General features: G+C 38.2%; 1 long non-coding RNA gene across 1 annotated transcript; it reads left to right on the forward strand.

Moving 5' to 3' along the window:
- Positions 1-138: 138 nt before the first annotated feature.
- On the forward strand, positions 139-11,457 carry LOC133276927 (uncharacterized). The gene is made up of 3 exons (XR_009746055.1): positions 139-332; positions 7,030-7,089; positions 10,043-11,457. It is a non-coding gene; the product is annotated as an uncharacterized LOC133276927 (long non-coding RNA).
- Positions 11,458-12,763: the final 1,306 nt, after the last annotated feature.

A 12,763-nucleotide genomic window follows, 5' to 3' on the forward strand; every position in this document is an offset into this window, starting at 1 on the left:
CGCTGCCGCCTCTGAAGGAGGCGGGAGGGGGGGGGGGGAAGCGGGAGGAGGCGCCGATCGTCGGGGGGCCCCCGACGATCGGCGCCTCCTCCCGCTTCCCCCCCCCCCCCCGGCTCCCCCCCATTCTAAGGGGTTTATTTCTGTATAAATCTTTCAAGTGCCTCTCTATCATTAAATCCCAGAAGTGCTTATATGGGGAACGCGTCTTTAATGCTCTGAAATCCCCAAATTCAGGCTGTACATTTTCATCTACCCGTTGAAAACGTCAGGAATAGAATCCGATGCCTTTAGCCATGGGTTATTTTGCTTTGGACGTGTCTACCTGTTGCAAGGTGTTTCCCTGTCCTGTCCCCCCCTCATTTTTATAGACCTGTGTACGAAACCACAGTATCACCTTTTACCTGTAGTTATGGGCAGCTGAATTTTGAGCTTAGAATCAAGGTAATGTCATAACTAATATTGCTGGAGTGTTTTGGTAAAGGCTTGCCACATTTTTAACATCCATAAAATAGTGACAGGTAATACAGCCTTCACCTTTGCGCTGATACAGCAAAGACCTACAAATGCTGTCTAAAAACATTTCCACCTTAAGCAAGTTAATTCCTAATGTGAGATGTTAACTTGTTGTGTTTGCATTTTGTTTTTTTTACATATTGAAACATTGTCATGGTTCTCAAAAGAAGTTAATGTTATCTGTAGGTAATGACATGATATTTAGATGTCGGCTAAGGACCAAGTTAGGACTGATCTAATAAAACATAGGTAAAGGCCTTACTATGTCATGACGTATACAACATTTGAAGCTGAAGTATACAAAATATTTTACATCTCACCTTTTTATTTGCACTTGGCTATTTTGGATGGACAAGAACATTACTATGTAATCTGGCCTTTATTCAGCAAACACTTCTACTGTATATTTCTTAAAGGGGAATTCAATGTTGAGAGCTGCTCAGTCTATTAAAAATGAGTAAAAGCTAAAGGCCTCTGCCAGATTCGTGATTTTAAAATAACATCTATATAGTGCCATTTTTTCCCATTACCGACGCATATCAGACAACAGAAAGTGCAAAGCCAAACCGACCTTGCAAATGATTGCCAAATATGTCAAATAATAGGAAAACAGAACATTTCCCCCTGTAACTGTTTAATGTTAATTGACTTAAATAGCTCGCAGATAGCCGTACTTACAAAGCATATTCCAGAGTCATGTAAAATAGCGAGTGTAGCCTGATCTTTCAATCATGTGCCGACCTGTGCTGCAATCCATTTGCAGGTTGATGGTGCTGTCAGAGGACCACACTCCTTCCTAGAAATGAGCTTTGAACAAACACACATTTCATTTCACCTGAACTATTCATGACAATTGCGTGGTAGATGATTTAATCAAAAAGCTGTTAGGAATTTTTGCATATGTATCCACAGCACTCACTAATTACAATCAGTCATCTAAGAGCTCAGTCTGGCTTTGGAAGCCAGTTCAAGTTTGGGTTGCAGCAGGAAGGGTAAGATTAGACTTTGTCACATCTCACCTCATCACATTTTATGTTTATATGAATCATGCTATATTTGAGATCACCCACTGTTGTGTTTTCTTTCTTTTTTACTTTTTCTGATATTAATATAGTTCTGTTGCGCACACCCAGCTGCCCACTTGGCCCAGATGCAGAGCACAGCAGACAGGTGATTCTACCTTCCCCATTTCGTGGCATCATGGCTTGTCTGGACACTGTGTTGTAAAAATATGCTTTTGTATACCTAGGTCTCAATTCTGCTCAAGTCAAGGTCAAAAGGAAAATCATGCTGGTGCACAGGATCAGGCCCTTAATTCTAACACACTGTGTATGATACTGTGAAGAACAAATGCTTAGAGTTTTGAGGTGCAATCTGAAGTAGTAACACTGGCCTGAGACTTCAGCATAAAACTTAATACCACTGAATTGGTGATCTCTGAGCTTGAAGGTTCTGGCTGTCAGAGGCCCTGGTTGATTTTATTTTGCCAGAAACAAGGAAGGCATGGCAAGATGGGTTGACAAAATAAGGCTTTCTCTATCTTTTGGTATGGTTGTCAAATGTAGACATCATACCTAAGAAAAAGCAGCATAAAATGGAGAAGAAAAAGCATAAAATGGAGGAGAAGACAAAGCTCTGAGCTGTAGAATTACAAAGGTAAAAATACTAAGGCAAAAGGATAGTCACCCCCAAAAAGTTAGAAATGTGCACATAGAGCATGATCACATGTTATGGAGATTTATTCTTCAACACCCTTTACTCTTTATAGCATATTGAAATCCATAAATTAAAATCTAGCTGTTTTAAAGGCAAAACAACTGCTAAAGATTCATTGCAAGATTATGTATGTTGAACTAGTTTATATCACAAAATTTGTATTTTCTGTTCCCTTACCCAGCCTCTCAGCCTGACTTTTTTTCTTTCTCTCATTTTCCCTCCAGGAAGGACATAACATGGATTCAGACTGTCAGGTTACTCTCAGATTTTACTACTTGTGCATAGTGTACGCACATTTCAAAACCCTGTTCATTCCAAGATATGCTAAGCTGTATATTGCATAAAGAAGTGATGAAGGAAATGCATTAATACTTGAATATTAATTAATTAATCAGGGAAACAAACTACCTTGCTCCATGCAGGCTAGTATTTTTTACAGCTTGCGTTTTGTTAGTCAAGACAAAATAATGCAACTGTTCAAAACGAAGGGGAATCACTTAGTGAGTCCAGAGGACTAATTCATAAAATCTAAGAATGGCATCAGTATTTCTGACAAGTCTCAGATTAGCAATTTTTCTTCCATGTATTGCTCTTCACAGAGGTTGAAGTGAGTGATTTGAGATGATACTCTAGCATCAATTTTCTGCAGAATTACTACTGACTTCCAGGAGATTCATACACACATTAATGGAGCATCCCCACAACTTTTAAGTCAAATAGGGTCTTCTTTATCATAAAATATATTTTACTGCATGTATGTTTGAAGCAGGTAAGAAAATTTCTCTCATGTCATAGGCACAAAAATACATGAATACGGTAAATAAAATACCACCTTAAACCAAGCTATTATGTAGATTATTTATTCGGAAATATTTCTGTAGACAGTCCTCCTGTCTGGTAAGAGTGCAGTAGTTGTCACATATTTTGAAAAATACTTACAGATTTTTTTGGTATGTATTAATTTCAATAAATGCATTGTTTGGTTACAGACAAGCACTATTCAATAAAATATACCTCGTTCACAGATAGTTCTGATTAACAATGAAGAGAATTAGCTTTTTAATTAAATATGTGAATGCTCTTGGCTTATTTCAGTAAGGTAAAACCTATAGTAGCTGAATGTATTTTTTGTTCAGGTATTGAATATCTTTTATTCTGTTTAACCTGAAAAACATTTTTGCTACTAGGTAGTATTTTTGGAATTAAGTGACATTAACTTATTAAAAAAGAGGAACTTACATATTTACCTTTTGGTCAGCCTTCTTCAGACTTGATTTTAGCTTCTATTTGTCAAAACTTAGTGTTCCAATTTTCCCCTCATACATGAGAAAAGCTACATCTTCTTAGGCTGTAAACAAAAATTAAAAATGTAGAGCTTTCACATTTAAATTATACATTTTCAAGCTATTACTATTTCAGTCCTTATTTAAGTACTCAGGAACAACAAGAGAAGTACCACTTGTTTAAAACATCTTTGCTTCTCTATCAATTCAGGAAAATCTTGCATATTATAAAAGTTCATTTTCCCCCTTATGTTGCTAAAACATAAGTCAGCTCAGAACTCTAAAAAAAAAATTTAAATTTATATTTTATTTTATCTTGTCAAATAAAAAAAAAAAAAAAATCACAGGAGAATTTGTAAACTTTATGTCCAAGATCACACAAAAACCTGAGCAATAAAAGGATGTAAGGGTTTCAGCATGTGAGCAAGTGTCACTGCGATGTACTGGATAGTACATCCTCCAGGGTAGAAACTTTGTCTTTCTGTGTATTTTAACATATGTTAAAGTCCTTCTAATTAAGTGAAAGTCCTCTATCTAGTAAATTTCTAGTCATTCTCTTTCTCTCCCAGGGAAATAAAACTATGCATTTTATAATGTGTTGGCTCCTTCTTATCCTTCTTAAGATAAAACTCTAGTGTCTTTAACTGAATTTGTGGAGATTTACAAATGAGGCCTACAACATAAAAGATGCCGCCTTTAATGTCGGATGGAGAAATACAAAGATTCCTGCTGCTTTAGTGGAACTACTACTGTAATTCCATGTCTAGTCCTGTGTCGCAGATGAACGTAGTTTGTTATGCTCACAAGAAAAAAAAGCTACAAAATGCTTTTTAGCTATTATATTGGTATTCTGTCTTTGCTAGCAGCATATATTGGTAGTAGCTTTTAAATGGAAATTGTTGCTACTTTTCAAATGATCTGTACATTTAGGCTTATTTTTTAAAGATTTATTGCCAAATGTCTAATCTGCATTTGCTTTTAAACAGTAAACCAAGCACATTTAAAATTTGTCAATGTTTTAAGCAAGTCTTTTTACATGTTTATATACTCTATGGTTAAGATTGTAGCCTTGCTGGTGGAAGCCTGTAAGGAGGATATTATGCTCGATTGTCAAGAAGCATTCACAGTCTGTCACATTAGTGATACAGATGTGTATAGAGCAGTAATTATTATAAGCTGACATTCAGCAAATGTAAGCAAAAATAGAAAAACCTCAAAGGAAAATTAGACTGCATGTTTTACATACTATTTATCTCCAAATGTTTAATGTCCAGACACTAAAATGTTATTTAGCGTAGCACCTAATTGGTAAAATAATTTTATATTTATATAACAAAATAGAAATGTGATTTTCTTAGCTCTGCACTTAGCTTCTTATCAAGGTAGATAAATACAGAAATACAAACAACAAGTTATCAGTAATCCAGTTATTTAAACAGATGTATGGTATAACATTTTTAATTCTCTTTATACAGTTCAGCAGTACCAAGCAGCAAAAGTACTTAAATCTTCTAACTTAATATACAGTTTTCATTTAAAAAAAAACAAACTAGTTGGAACAGATATGACAAGAAGAACAAGCGCTATGTGGCTTTTTTTTTTTTCTTGAATTAATCCTGCTGTTTCATGACCACGTTTGATTCTGATCATAAAGCAAAGCTTGCATGCCAAAATGATAGATGCCTTAAAAGAAGCTTTGATAAATAAAATCCTGCAGACCTTGGCATTCACAGTTCCCTTTTGGCAATAGTGAGGAATGGCTGAGTAATAGTTAGGAAACAGACTTATTTAAGATGGTTTATTGCATCTAAAGATATTAGAGTGAGATCTGGAGCTAGTGTAAATCAGCATATCTGCCTTCAACTTACTTATATTGCTTTGTGTCAGCAGAGAATCTGGCCCCTATCCATTATCTAGAGGGAATATCAACTACTACAAAGCATACTTATCTAACCAAAAGCAAACGTAGTGTGCGTAGCTCAGTGATGTTTCTTGTAACACTTATGTTAACCTTTATAATGTGATAAAAATCTGGCACAGTTACGTATGGTTGCAAATGATCTTGCTTAGATAATATCAACAATTATAAATTAGCATTTATCACTTTTAATACCGCTCAAATTACATTGATAAAAGCTTAACTTGATATTGATGAGAAGACTAGTAATTTAGGACCTTACCGTGCTCTAATTAACATTACTAGGAGCAGAATTAGGCTTCTTCTCTGAAGTAGATCTGCATATCAAAGCGTATGGAGTTGTGGATTTTTTTTAATATAGTATCTTTTCTGTGTTCTCTTTTGGTGAATCTATATCATATCTAGTGATGGTCACATTTTAAAGAGCCACTAGGTTAGACCCCTGGCTTGTACATAAGAAACGTGTTACTCAACTCAGTAAAATCACCAAGGGTGAATACAGATGCAGGCATCTGCAGAATCCAATCTAAAAGTTTTTGTTGAAAAGACTGTGAGACTCTGAATAACATAACAAACCCTGACTTCATTTGTTTCGCTCAATTAATGAAAGAGGAAGTTTACTAATGTCAGAATTTTGGGCAGTAAAGGCTGGGTCTAAGTAATATTGCAACTGGTGTTTATAATGCTGCAACCATTAGACCTGTTTAGCAGCCATTTCAGCAATATCTTACAGACAAACCAGAGCACTCATTGCTGTGATTTTACATGTGCCAAATTGTCTGCATCATTTACATGACAAATTTATTTCAGATTGTAGAAATAGTTTTGATATTAAAAATACAGTTGTGGTTTCTGCACATTTTAAATGGCAAATGACATTATGGTCAATCTGAGAAAATTAAGACAAATTTTAGATACCCTAAGATTATTTTATTGGCAAGATGACTGAAAATTACGTCCATGTACTGTCTGTTTCATGCAAGATTTATTTGTTGTGAGAGAAAACCCTGATGGTTGGTTAGTGAATTAGGTCAATAAGCAGTAGGATAGTGATAGGGGAGATTTTATTGCTCTTGGGGATTTAGGCTTCCTAGCACGGCATTTAAATCAATGGGAATCATCAGCTACCCTAATCTACCCATACCAAATAGCACTGGGCCTGAGGTAGTACAGAAAAATTGGAAGAGACCCTAGGAAATTGCCTTTTTTTTTTTTACCCTAAGATAATTCATGAAATGTGTTATGTAGATGTTCATAAAAATATTTTAGCTACTTGTACTGTATGTGCAATTTTATAAAAACTACAGTGTATTTCTGAAGGTAACACTAATTATGATCATCATCACTTCTTACCGTGCACTCATAGAACTCTTAAACTATTTTTTACAAATGCATCAGTAACCTGCCAAAATGTATCCAAGAAAGAGGCACAAGGCAAGAAATTCCCATTACAGTATAAAAAAAAATGTTAAGGTTCTGGCTTGCAGCTGCTGGTAATGTAAGACAATGTTGATCTAGTCAAAATGATAACAGAAAGAGTTAAAATTGAAAGCCATGTACAACCAATATGAAGACGTGTAAGAAGTCTGTAATTCACAGGAAAAGCGAACACTTCTTTGGTAATATTTCAGATTGCAGATGCAGCAATGAGATGCAAAGGTAAGTCTACATTGGTTTCACATCTAATATTTTCACTAAGTACACAGGAATTTGAGGTGACTGTATACTGCCCTAGCAGCACTTGCAAAGCTGGGAAACAATGTTCTTCTAAAAGAATTTTCTTTATCTATTAGTAGCAGTGAAATATAATTTAATTTTGGTCAATTTGCTATGTTAAATCCTGAATAGTATTTGATATACAGTTGATAACAATTTTAGACAATGCATTATTATCAGTGCATCATTGAAAAAAATTCTTACTGCCTCTTGCTTTCTGCTTATTATAAAACATAAATGAACCCATTCTTTGTTCAAATGGTTATATTTATTAAAAGGATCTTTTCAGATAAAAGCCTTTATCTTAGACCACCGTTCAAAATAAGCGTTAGATGTTCCACTTCAGCTCCACTGTATGTTCACATAGGAACATGATAACCTCATAGAGCTACATCAGCCTCTAACAGACATTCACTGATGGCATCATTCTAGTTTTGTCAGCCAGGAAGCCTGCTTGCAGCACCTACACAGGATGTGTATTTGTTCAGTCAAATGTTGTTGCCATTATACCATTTTTTACAGTGAAAAAGTTCCATTGAGGCCAATTAGGAACTACTAGAGTGGAGAGTGAGCAACAAATTTCAAAATTTGATCCATCATTTCTTGGCTGTCGAGCCCTGTGCCCATCTGTTCACATGGCAAACAGCCCACTTGCAAGTGAGCTGGACCCTAAGAAATGAGTGACAGGCAGGAACGGTTTAGTTAGTCTCTGTAACAATGCAAACAATTCTTTTCCTGCAGGAAGTGTGGTCCAATATCTAGGAGAGCTGGACAGCATTTGCCTCCTCTCATTTAATTATACTTTTTGACATGTACATTGTTAGAAATGGTTGAGTGGAGGAGGAAAGAAAATCAGGGGCTTACCGGTACTGGTTGCTGCCAAAAAGGCAGGTTGTATTGGAACAGGTGCTTTGAAAATCTGTGAAAGCCAGCTGAAAGGTGTCAAAATGTGCATAACATGAACCAACAGTTCACAGATATTTGTGTGAATTTGGTCTTGTGGCAGGAAAGTTCAGAAGGAACCCTCGACAGAAAGTATCCGCCTTAGGAACAGCCAGCCAGCTTAACAGGCATACCCTTGTCTGCTCAGGCACAGCATGCGTGTTGCTCTCATGCAGGAGGGAAGACAAAGAAGGAAAAAGAAAAGGGTTTCTTTGTTCCATTTATATTCTTCATCATCTTGAAATTGTCAAATCAGGAAAAAAAATATATGATAATCTGTTCCTAAAATACATTCAGCTGATCATTTAGCCTAAAAATAAAAGTAGACCATTTGAAACTCTGTAAGCTGTGTTCAGCTGAGTGATTAACTGTAGAGTCTGTGCAGGTAAAACAAAGAAGAATGCATGATCCTTTTTATAGTACTGGTCAAACTGATGCCTGTGAGCCACACTTGTCCCTTGACCTTGTTAAATGTGGCCCACGTGTTGGAGGGAGTACAAGAAACTTTTCTGACACATTCCCTTCCCACATGTTTTTCCTGCAGTGTGCTACTGTAGATAGTTCTAAAACACATGGGAGTACAAGTGGCTTTCCCATGTGTGTTTAAAACCTAACAGAGCTACAGCAGTCAAAACCACATGGGGATAGAAAAGGAGAATCAGGAAAAAAAAATGCTTTTCCACTATTTGTGCTCATGTTCTTCATGTGCTCAGGGAACACATGGGAGAGCAAGAGCAAGACAAAAAAGACAAGGGAGAGCAAGAGAAGAAAGGAAGAGGAAGAAAGAAACGGGCAGAAGCAAAGAAAAAGGAACAAAGCAAGATGGCATTGAAAAGAAAAAGCAGAAAAGACAAGTGAGAAAGGAGAAGGCATGGCAAGGACAGGACAGGAACTGACAAGGAAAAAATCAGAGAAAATTATTTCACTGCTTGAAAGGATAAAGCTGAATAAGCCTGCCTGCCTGTGCTTTTCATTTCAGCTTTACAGCTTGTGTGTTTCAACAAATGTAGGAAGAGGCATCTTTTGCACGTTCCCCGGTGTCATCCCTCCTTTCATTTTGTCTCCACATACTGCATCTTTGTTTCTGCTTCTGCTCTCTGTCTCATTCTGTCTCCTGCTTCCCCCTCCCCTGTTTCTCTTCTCTGCCTCTCACAGGCAATGAATGAGACGTAGCATATCATTGTATTAGCGGGGCCATTTTTTTCCCAAACTTGCCTTAAAAATGGAATGCCAGTGAGCAAGTTATAATTCTTCCAGCCTTTTTTTTTCTTTTTTTTTTCCCCAAGAAGACTTAGTTGAGACAGCCTGAAGTTATCAGCATAAACCTAAGTGAGCATATGGGTGAAATGTGACTTTTGCCTCATGCTAGTCATGGGATATGGTCATAGTCCTGATTTCAAGGAGCTTTACAAGAAGTCAGTACTGAGAAAGTTTTCACTGTAGCTGGTGAAGTCCAAGAGGAACAAATAAACTATCTCCTGTTTTCCTCTGTCACACTTGTGGACACAGCCTGCATGCACAACCTCTTTCTCCTCTGTCCTTCCCCAGGTGCACTGTTGCCTGTGTGCACCACTTACCTGGTAAGCTGTTGTTGGGAGAGATGGTTTTGTATGCTGCACAGCAAATCTGAGCACACTCATGGGAATATACAAATATTACCTTATTTAACATTATGTATTTGGTGTAATTTGAATTGGAATAAAAAGTAAATAGCTTTGAACACAATTTTTATTGTATTATCATTTGATAGGCTTGTGCTCATCTCAGATTTTGTCCCTTGCTTTGGGGATGATGATAATACTGAGTTTTGGTATCGCATTTAGATTTATGATTTTCATCTTTTAAGCAAAGGAAGATTCTTAAAATATGTATGTACTCTGCTTTTGCTCTTGCTTTCTTTTGGTTCTAAGTCTCATGCTCTATTTTTCTTTCTCCTCTTGTTGACCCTTTTTAGTTGTATGCCAGGATCTCAAGATTTCCAAAGCGAGGAGTTCGGGAGGATGAACAGCTCTCAGGAAACGGTCAACAGCTCTCAGGGTGCAATTCTAAAGGTCATTTGTTATCACATCTGTTACTGTCAAGGCATCCTCTCTGAGGCAAAGCGCATCTGAGACGCTGGAAACCCTAGGAGGTTCTATGGTAGGATTTTTCTCTCACATGCTGTATGATGAGACTGAAAAGAGCACATTCATCTGTGGAGTTCTCCCAGTGTCAGGGGAAAATGTCAGAAACCTTTTCCCTCTGCCATGTTTCACTGGGACCTTCATTTCCCAGACAGTGTCCAGACTTTTAAGTGCAAAGCCTACCACTCAGTTAATATTAGGATTGATTTCACCTGAGTCTCTTGGGGAAGAGTAAATCTGGAGACCATGATTTGTCAGAAAGTCCAAGATTTCTTGACTGTGGCTATGAAGAACAGGGAGGGAGAAAGGAAGAATGCCAGGGTTGAATGACCTCTTAGTTTTGCTTGTGTTGGAACTTCCCAATGCTGAAAGCTGTTCACACCATGGAAGTTATGGAACTGATGAGGCTGGGCAAATCATGCCTCTCAGGCTTGAAGGTAGAGTCCTGCTTTGTGCTTCCCATCATCCACTAGGATCACCATGCCACATTCTACTGGAAAAATGACAGAAGGATTTTGCATATGGAAATGAAGTCAAGCATGCATTTTATGGCAGTAATCTAATTATTTACATTAATATAGTAGCATTACATTACAACTCTCTGAGGAAAAAAAAAGGCAGAATTTAGAATATCCCGTTCTCGACCCAAAAGAGTGTTATCTAGTCCAGTTTTTAAATAGCCTGTGAGTATAGTAAAATACCTAATTAACTTAAGAAGAGTTTTTACATCAGGCAGAGAATATTTATTTTAAAATGTAATCACATACCAGAGTACTTGTTCACTTAATCTGTCATTTATAGGACAACATATTAGACTAATATTATGGGCCAAAGTATCCCCTAGCACAAGCTGGTAAAGCCCTGTTGGGATCTATGTAGCTGTGCCAATTACATCAGTGAGTAACAGTTTTGTATTTTATTTTATATTTAATGGATAGACAAATTAACTAAACTATGACATGTCTGTGTTCATATTTTGGAAAAGAAATTGTTTGTGTAACTTGAAGAAAGTGAAGATACAGTAGCCTAAAGCATAAACCATTTTTAAGCATAAATGAATTCAGATTCTTTACACATTTTAAGATTTCACTTGATTTTTAACATATATATTGCTCTACAAAGGCAAAATGTGGTATTTTGTGGAAGAGGCTTTTGTCCTTGTCTGCAAAGAAGAGGTGTTTCAGAACTGTTCCACATTGTATTTTACATGGCAGACAGAGGACAAAACCCAGTGAATTCTGCATCTGTCACTCAAAGAAAATTCCCCTTTCCCTCTTTTGGAAAGTTGCCTAAGGATGATGGGATATGGCTGATAACAATAATCCATATTTAGGCAACCAGAAGATTGTGACAACATTAGACAGAGTAAGGGAATGCAGACCTAAAATCAAAACATCTGTTATGGTAACTTTAACTTACCCTATTATTTCTAGATGCTGCAGTGTTGTAACTTAGATTCCTGCATTGTCTTGCCATAAAAATATACATCTAACCTTGAAATTCAGCACTAACTTTGCTTTAAACTTTGTATCATAAAATCATTATTAATGAAGCATAGCAGTTCATCTTTGTATTGGGTTTGCATGGCAAGGTTTTGGTAGCAGGGGGGCTACAGGGGTGGCTTCTGTGAGAAGCTGCCAGAATCTTTCCCTATGTCTGATGGAGTCAACACCAGCCAGCTCCAAGGCGCACCTGCCGCTGGCCAAGGCTGATCCCATCAGTGATGGTGGTCGTGCCTCTGGGACAACATAGTTAAGAATGTGGAAAAAGAAAATGCACAACTGCAGCCAGAGAGGAGTGAGAACATGGGAGAGGAACAGCTCTGCAGGCACCAAGGTCAGTGCAGAAGGAGGGGAGGAGGTGCTCCAGGTGCTGGAGCAGAGTCCCCTGCAGTGCGTGACGCAAACCATGGTGAGGCAGGCTGTGCCCCTGCAGCCCATGGAGATCCATGGTGGAGCACATCTCCACCTGCAGCCATGGAGGTCCACAGTGGAGCAGATTTCCACCTGCAGCCCAGGAAGGACCCCACGGTGGAGCAGGTGAGTGCCAAAGGAGGCTCTGACCGCATGAGAAGCCCGCACTGGAGCAGGTTTGCTGTCAGGACTTGTGACCCTGTGGAGTGAGAGGAGCCCACGCTGGAGCAGGTTTGCTGCAGGACTTGTGACCTCACAGGGACGTTGGAGCAGCCTGTTCCTGAGGGACTGCACCCATGGAAGGGACCCACGTGGGAGGCAGAGGCAACGTGTGATGAGCTGACCACAGACTCATTCCCCATCCCCCTGCATAACTGTGGGGGAGGAGGCAGAGAATTCAGGACTAAAGTTGAGCCCAGTAAGAAGGGAATGGTGGGGGGAAGGTGTTCCTTCCCTGGGAAGCGAATTTGGGTTTGCTGCTCATGCTCCACTCTGATCAGTAATAAATTAAATTGTACTTTTACCACAGGTCTGTTTTGCCCATGATGGTAATCGTCGAGTGATCTCTCCCTGTCCTTATCTCAACCCATACGCTTTTTGTTACATTTTTTCTCCCCTGTCCATTTGAGGGGCAGTGAT

Source organism: Pezoporus flaviventris, unplaced genomic scaffold (assembly GCF_033815535.1).
Source record: "Pezoporus flaviventris isolate CSIRO_AGI_PZ_B2104156 unplaced genomic scaffold, CSIRO_AGI_Pfla_v1 ptg000047l, whole genome shotgun sequence".
In the NCBI taxonomy this organism is placed as follows: Eukaryota; Metazoa; Chordata; class Aves; order Psittaciformes; family Psittacidae; genus Pezoporus; species Pezoporus flaviventris.